This window comes from Neophocaena asiaeorientalis, unplaced genomic scaffold, assembly GCF_003031525.2.
Source record: "Neophocaena asiaeorientalis asiaeorientalis breed wild unplaced genomic scaffold, Neophocaena_asiaeorientalis_V1.1 scaffold347, whole genome shotgun sequence".
NCBI classification, from domain to species: Eukaryota; Metazoa; Chordata; class Mammalia; order Artiodactyla; family Phocoenidae; genus Neophocaena; species Neophocaena asiaeorientalis.
Window position 1 is genome coordinate 640,868 of NW_020171818.1, and position 7,052 is coordinate 647,919.

At 55.5% G+C, this 7,052-nt stretch overlaps 1 protein-coding gene across 4 annotated transcripts in view; it reads left to right on the forward strand.

Moving 5' to 3' along the window:
* The first annotated feature begins 1,416 nt into the window (after positions 1 to 1,416).
* COQ8A (coenzyme Q8A) overlaps positions 1,417 to 7,052 on the forward strand; it is a 47,672-nt gene continuing 42,036 nt past the window's right edge. For 2 of the 4 annotated variants that reach the window (XR_003002447.1, XM_024739151.1), the window contains exon 1: positions 1,417 to 1,539. The gene's annotated coding sequence lies outside the window, so the exon portion shown is untranslated. Of the gene's footprint in view, positions 1,540 to 6,627; positions 6,731 to 7,052 lie in introns of those variants that run through there. The other 2 variants (XM_024739181.1, XM_024739158.1) reach the window with 2 other exon arrangements.

The window sequence follows — 7,052 nt, forward strand, 5'->3', positions numbered from 1 at the left end:
CTCTGCTTGGGGCAGTTTCTTGAAACTTGTCAAAACCTCCTTAATTCTCTCTCAAAATATACGTTGTACTTAATGTGGAGATGATTGGGGGTGGGGCGTGTGTACAGTATTTGGACTGGTAAGAGTATGTGAACGTTCCTGCAGAGGAGACCCGGCAGCGCAGAGGACCCGGCCAGAGAAGCGCACAGCTGTGCCACCCCGGTCCCGCACGCTCCGCTTCTGCGCTGCGGGTGACACGCTGCCTTAACTCAGGTCCCACGGCCGGGATGGCCTGGACGCCGGGCTCCAGCGTCCATGAAGAACGGTGAAGCTCGGTTCACGTCTGGATTTCATCACAACCCTCTCTCCCCCATTGCAGGCATCAGCATACAACGGTCAATTTTCCTAAGTAGTAATAGTAAACAAGTTTCCAAAATGTTAATTCCTCAAAATCACCTCGGAATAAAGGACAATCCTTTGGCTTGAGTATCTAGTTTTGTGAAAGAGTCACTAAATTGTTCTGATTTCCCTTTTCTCCACCGACATCCCTGGACAGATTTGCAGACCAGAGAGTGGAAACGGTCAAGACAACCGGGGCTCAAGTCTGATATCTCGGGCTGACGAGATTTGGGGCCACTCCGTTTGGGAGGAGGCACTTCCTCAGGGGGCAGTTCCCTGTCTTCCGCTTCTTATCGAGCCGGCCGACCGCCGCAGAGCCCGCTTCCGCTCCTTCCACGTGCTGGCCTGTGCCCGCTACTCCGAGGAGGGCCGGGCCTCCGCAAGGAGCCTTGCTGACAGGGGTATACGACCCCGCACGCACCGGGGCCACTGCTCGGGCGACCCAGCCTGGGACGCGCCCACCAGGCCAACACTCGTAGCCAGAAGAGAAACCCGACATGTGTGCGGGGCCGGGCGCCGGAGGCGGGCCCGCACTCAGCCGGCCCACAGCGCTTCCACCTTCTGTGGGAGTCTTTTGTGGGAACTGGGAGGGGGCCCTCGTTACATAAAGGAGAGCACGGGCCAGCCCGCTGCAGTCACGTCAGTTCCTTCCACTGCCTCCCCTCCAGTCCCGCTCGGAGGCCCGGCGAGCACCGGCCGGGACGTGACATCCAACCGCTGGCCACCGCGGCTGCGCCCGCCGCCTCATCTAGCGAAGGGCTAGTTCTCGGGGTGCAGCCGCAACGACCACCCACCCTTGCAGCCCAGCCTTTACCCAGCCTTCCCAACTAGAGGAAAGGGCTGCCGGTAGGGAAGAACGGGAGGGGCCCGCGCGCTGGGGCGGCCTCCCATTGGCTCCTCTCTCTCTGCCCTCCGTCCCGATTGGCCGCGGGTCGAGCGCACGGGCCGTGCACGCTGCCCCGCGCCGCGCGACGTTGGACTGGGGGCGGGAGTGGCGGCGCAGCCAATGGGAGCGGCCTGCGGGGCGGGGCTCCCGGCGCTGGGTCTCTGGGCTAGGGCGAGCTGGTAAACAGATACGGAGTGCATGCCGGGTGTCTACGCTACGGCGAGCGCGCGGAGGCTGCGCGAAGGTGACCGCGGATCCCAGCTTCCTGCAGCCGGGTAAGGCTGCCGCCCACCGCGTGCCCTGGGCGCCGTCTGCCTGCGGCCAGATCTGTGCTCACCACCCGCTTGGGCCCTTCTTGTATCCTCAAGTAACAGCGCGGCTTCCCGTTTGCGAGTTTCATTTGCCCCAAGCTCCGGGCGCCCTGCGGCTGTCTCCTACCCCCGTGCCCACCTTAGCCCATACCTGTCTCGGGGAGGGGACGAGGGCCGCGTGCTGGTGCCTTGTCTCTTGGTCGACAGTACTGCTTTCCTGCCTCGCTTTCTCATGATAATATTTCTCTTCACGCCTAGACCCCTTTGCACTGTCTCAGGGGCGCTAACTGCCCCTGGCCCCAGGTTTGTGCCAGGACTTTGACTCGCTTGACCTGAGCCAGCTGTTGGGTTCCACAGTTGGGGGTTTTGGGTGAACTTGGGAAAGAGGACCCTTCTTGGTCCTTTCCTCCGTTGGCTTTTCTTTGGCCCCTCCTCCTACTTCTCCAAACTCCGGGGGTCTTGTGAATGGTTTGGGCTTAATTGCCTAAACTCGTGCCTTTGCCCAGTCTCTGCCCCTCTGCCAAACCCAGGCCAGTTCTCCCATGTGCCTTGTGGGATGGAAAATGCTGCGGGGGCAGGCCTGGATGCTGGAACTCTCCATTTGGACGACAGGTGCCAGTCCTCTGAAGGGTGAGAGACTTAAGTGCAGCCTCTCATCCAGGGTAGGGCCTGCAGCCCATTGGAAAACTTGTCCATGCTCACTTGCACCTTGGGTGTGCGTGACAGAAGACTGAGGAGCTGGGCCTGCCAGGTCTAACTTGTTGCCAAAGGATTTGAGCATGCCTGATGCCAGCCTGCCAGTTGTCATGCTGTGCATGGGTGGGTCATGCTGGCAGGAGGGCCCATCTCCGGAGAAGAAACAAAGCAGGGGCTGGTGGTTCTCAGGAGCAGCATCTTTAAGACTGGTGATGACTTTGGGCATTTTCAACTTTGCAAATAACGCAGACAAGGCAGGGTTAGGATTTGGGGCCTGACCTTGGGCAACTCAAAGGAAAAGTGAACTAAGGTGGTATGAGCACTTACGTGTGTGTCACATAAGACAGCGTTTCTCAACCTTTAGCAACATCCCTGGCCTCTATCCATTAGATGCTAGTAACCCTCCCCCCCCCACACACACACTATTTGTGACAACCAAAAATGTCTCCAGACATTGCCACATGTCTCCTAGAGGACAAAAGCTGCCTTGGTTGAGAACCACTGAGGTAAAACTAAAAAGAGTCTTCCCATGCTGCCAGAGGCCCCCTAGGACCTGTCCATGACTGGCTGAGAGGTTTATGTAAAGGGTAGCATCTCTGTCCTAAACCAATGATAGAAGCCCTGTAGGTCGGGCTTTAATGGAGTCCCCCACTCTGCACCTGGGGGGATAGGAGTGAGATAGGAGGTAGAAACCCATGGTCATTTGCTGTGCCTGCTGGGTGCATGGCAGTGACTGGCTGGGTCCAGAGTACAAAAGAAGTGGGAGACTTGTGGTTTCTGTCTTTGGGGACTTTGCAAGACTGTGGGAGATACGCATATGAAATAACCATGGGGCAGTTTTTACATAGTGAGCAAACAAATTTATACTGTCTGAATGCTGGCAGAAAGGCCAATTCAGTTATCCATAAGTGGCTTTTCCAAGGTGATGCTTTGCTCATCCTTACTGATTTGCTGAGATATCTCTTATGTCTTATGATGTGGGAGGGTGCCAGGCCTGGGTCTGCAGGGAGTAAGTGTGTGGCTGCATTTCAGACATATATGTGGGTGTATGTACATGTGCCATGTACTCCTCCAGGAGAGAGGCTACCCAGGAGCGCAGAATGAACACGTGTACAATATGTACAGTTCTTTTACAGTTGATCGAAGCATCAGAGACAGTGAGCCATTTCTTTTTGTGTGGGGAAAGACACTACTTCTGAGTCTAGATTTTGCCTTCACTGCAACCCAGAATTTATGCCCCAAACCTCAAAGTCCCAAACTGGTGGGGATGCAGAAAAGTGAAGAATGGTGATCATTGTACAGGGCAAGGAAAAACATCTGAAACCCCTACCATGAATTTCTTTTTCTTGTTGTTAATTGATCCTATGGGGATGTATCAGGATTTTCCCATAACATTCCTTTGTTAGTTAGGGTGTCTTTTGGGTGCCCTTTCTTGCCTATAGAGAAAAATCTGGACAGGAAGGTCACTTCTCTTTTCTTAAAAAGAAGTTTACAGGAGTGTATTATTGGGACGCTCCAAACTTGGCACGATAGTTTTCCATCAAGAGCCGTGGATACTGAGTCATTATCTTTGTCAGTTGAAACAAGAGCTGTGTGCAAAATTAGACAGGAATATTTAGAGAGTTGTCTTGATCTGACAGTGGCATCTGGAAATAGTTCCAGCATTCTTGCTAAACAACAGCCAGGAACCTGGGAGAGCCAGTAGAAAGAAGAGCCGTGGGAGAGGGGGAGTGCGAGGGCCCTGCTCCTTGAGGAGTTGCACCTATGTGGGGGATGGCGTCCACCGACTCTGAGGCAGACCCTGATGTGTCAGGGTGGGCTGCTTCCCACACTTTTCAGACCCAAGTGGGTGTCCACTGGTCTGTCCACAAGCATGTTTGTCGTGGGGTTACAGGCTCCTGAGCCCTTGACCTTTTGCTTTGAGGTCAGGGGCCCACAGAATATCTAACATTGGAAATGACCCTGAAAATCTCTTTTTATTCTCCATACTTGGATGTGCTTTACTTTTACTCTGTGCATGTAGAGAAGGATTCATGAGAAAGCTGAGTGTTTTTCACTCACCTTGCCCTTTCAGGGTATTGTAGATTCTGTTGTAGTGAATAGTGACTGAGTTCTTGTCTCCGGAGTCCTCGACTTGCTTTTTTAAAATATCCCATTTCCATCTGGGCCGAGGGAGAGGGGCTGCACTTGCTAGAAACCTGGAAAATCCCTGTGTGCTCTAAGGGTTGGTGCTTCTCCACATCCTGCCCTGAAAAAAAGCCCGCTCTGGAATTGTGGGTTATTCCCTCCTTGTTGAACAGATATTGACTGATTGCCTTGAGCGTGGCATTGGAAATATAAAAGTGAACAATTCCTTGGTTCCCGGACCTCAGGGAGTTGTAATAAGGGGTGTGCAGATACCACCTAAACACCCTCAGTGTGCAGATCTAGGGCTCCGGGTCTAGATCAGACCACTTCTGGCTGGTGGAAACGGCAAGGCTCTGGGAGGAGAAGGCGTGTTAGCTGGGACTCTGAGCATGAGAAAGATTTCAGCAGGAAGAGGCAGGAGTTTGGAGGGGTGAGGGGCCAGTGCTTCCCAGACGCTCTATGCTGAAGGCCAGGTTTTATTTTTTCCCAGTTTGTTGCAGACCAGCGCTTTTGCAAAACACAGTAAAAATGTTCTGACGGTTCTAAATTGCTGTGAAAATTTCTGAGCCCTTACTCCTGTTATCTCACCGAGGATGACAATAAGAGTCCAAGGACCATTCTTTTTGGTCCAGGCAGTGGGTTCTTCGAGCAGAGGCATTGGGGTGGCTGAGTGCCTGGTAGGGGTGAGTGCAGTCTGGCCGGAGGGTAGGGAGTGGCAGGGGAGCAGTGGGAGGCTGGGCAAGGGAGCAGAGTGGGGTGAGTCCCCCACCCCATTTCCTGTTGAAGCAGCTTGTCTGATCTGCCCTTAGGAGTTTAGGATAGTCTGAGCAGCATTGCTGCCACTGGGCTTCCGTAGGGTCGGGGTGGCGGGGGGGCAGGAGGGCTTTGGCATAGGGCTCCTGGCAATTTTCAGCTGACAGTTCAGTTCAGGCCAGAAAGGGTTCCCTGGGCGCCCACAACTCAGCTGCCGCCTAGTGGGCTCTGACAGAGAGGGAGGTGGCTCCCTGCCCGGGCATGTGCACAGTGGACGTGGGTACCTGTGGGTACTGGCAGACCGTGCAGGACCTAGGGCGGGTGCAGTCCTCTGCTGTGGGAACCCAGGGCGCAGCGGTGCTGGTTCTGCTGGAAAAGGGCTGGGAAACCGCCTTCCTGTGCTGGGAGGTCTAGGAGCTAGGGCCTGAAGAAGGAACAGGTTTCCATGGGAGAGAAGGATCTGAAGCTGACGTCTGAGCAGGGAGGGGCAAAGGTGGGTGCTGCTGTGGGGAGGAGAGGGGAGGGCACTCAGGCAGGCAGGCTGTGCAGAATGGGTCTTGGAATGGGTCACTTTGAGGGGTCAGGGTGGATGGGGAGGGAGACCCGTGAGGCAGCCTGTGAGAAGCGAAGGCGGCCTGAGTCCCAGGTGGTGGGTAGTGGGGAGGTGGAATGAAGGCGTAGATTCAAGAGATTATAAATCTGTGCAGGTGGACTCTCTAGAATAAGTTACTGCTTGGCCGCTGGGCTGAGATTTCTAGTGGAGGGAGGGGTGGGGACTGTTTGGGGTGGATGGTGGTGTCACCGCTGAAAACAGAGTGGGCAGAGCTGGGCTGGCGGCAGGAAGACGGTGATGTTAGTTTTAGACGGGAAGGGGTTGAGGTGCCTCCGGGACTTTTTTCCTATCCTTTTTTATTAAGGTACAATTTGCATACAGTAAATTCACACTTTCTAGTGCGTGGTTGTGCCATTTGACAAATGCATATAGTCATGTAACCATTACCACAGTCAAGGTCCAGAACGGTTCCGTCCTCCCCGCCCCCCGGGTTCCCTGTGCCCCTTCATCGGTGCCTGTGGGACTTGGAGGGAGAGACGTGGCGTGTGTGTAACTGGATTTGTTCTAGAATTGGGCCAGTGGTTGAGATGGCCTGCCCAGCCTGGGAATGGGATGCACGGTCCTGGGGGAGCTGCCAGCCCGTGGGGAGGCTGAAGCAGCCCAGGGGACAGCGTAGAGAGCAGGGAGGATGGGGGCTGGGGACCAGGCCTGGGGACTCCTGTGGAGGTGGAGGGGGGAAGGGGAGCTGGTGAGGGAGGTTGAGATGAGGGGCCAGATGAGACATGGCAACCCAGCAGAGGATTTCAGGGGAGAGGGTGGGACCCGCGGGAAAGGCTGAGGAGGGTGGTGTTGACTCAGGTGGGTGGTGTTGACTCAGGTGGGTGGAGCCATCAGGTGGCCGTGGTGAGTGCCACAGCGGGAGAGCTCGGGGTCGGGGCAGCCTGTGCTGAGGGAGAAGGGAAGGCAGGTTTGGCCGGGATGAGGCTGAAGGAGAAGCAGAGTCAACGGGAGGTTTTTCAGTATTTGGTACGTGAAAGCCGAGAGCGGGGTTTGTGGGCTTGAGGGGGAAAGCTTTTGTGGAAGGAGACATTGAAAGCAAAATGAAAAATAGGTCCGGGGCAAAGTCCTAAAGGAGGAGGGAGAGGGAGGAGGGGAACGGCCAGTGCGGGGAGGAGATAGGATGGGAGGAGAGGCGGGGGGAGGGCTGAGACCAGACCGAGGGTTGAGGGTGAGCACATCTGATTGCCTCTGTTGAGGAAACAAGAGGTCAGTTGCAGTGAGTGAGGCCCTCTGCTTGATGTGAGAGGGGGAGGCTGGGCTGGGGGTGGGGCTTGAAGGGGAAGCCGGG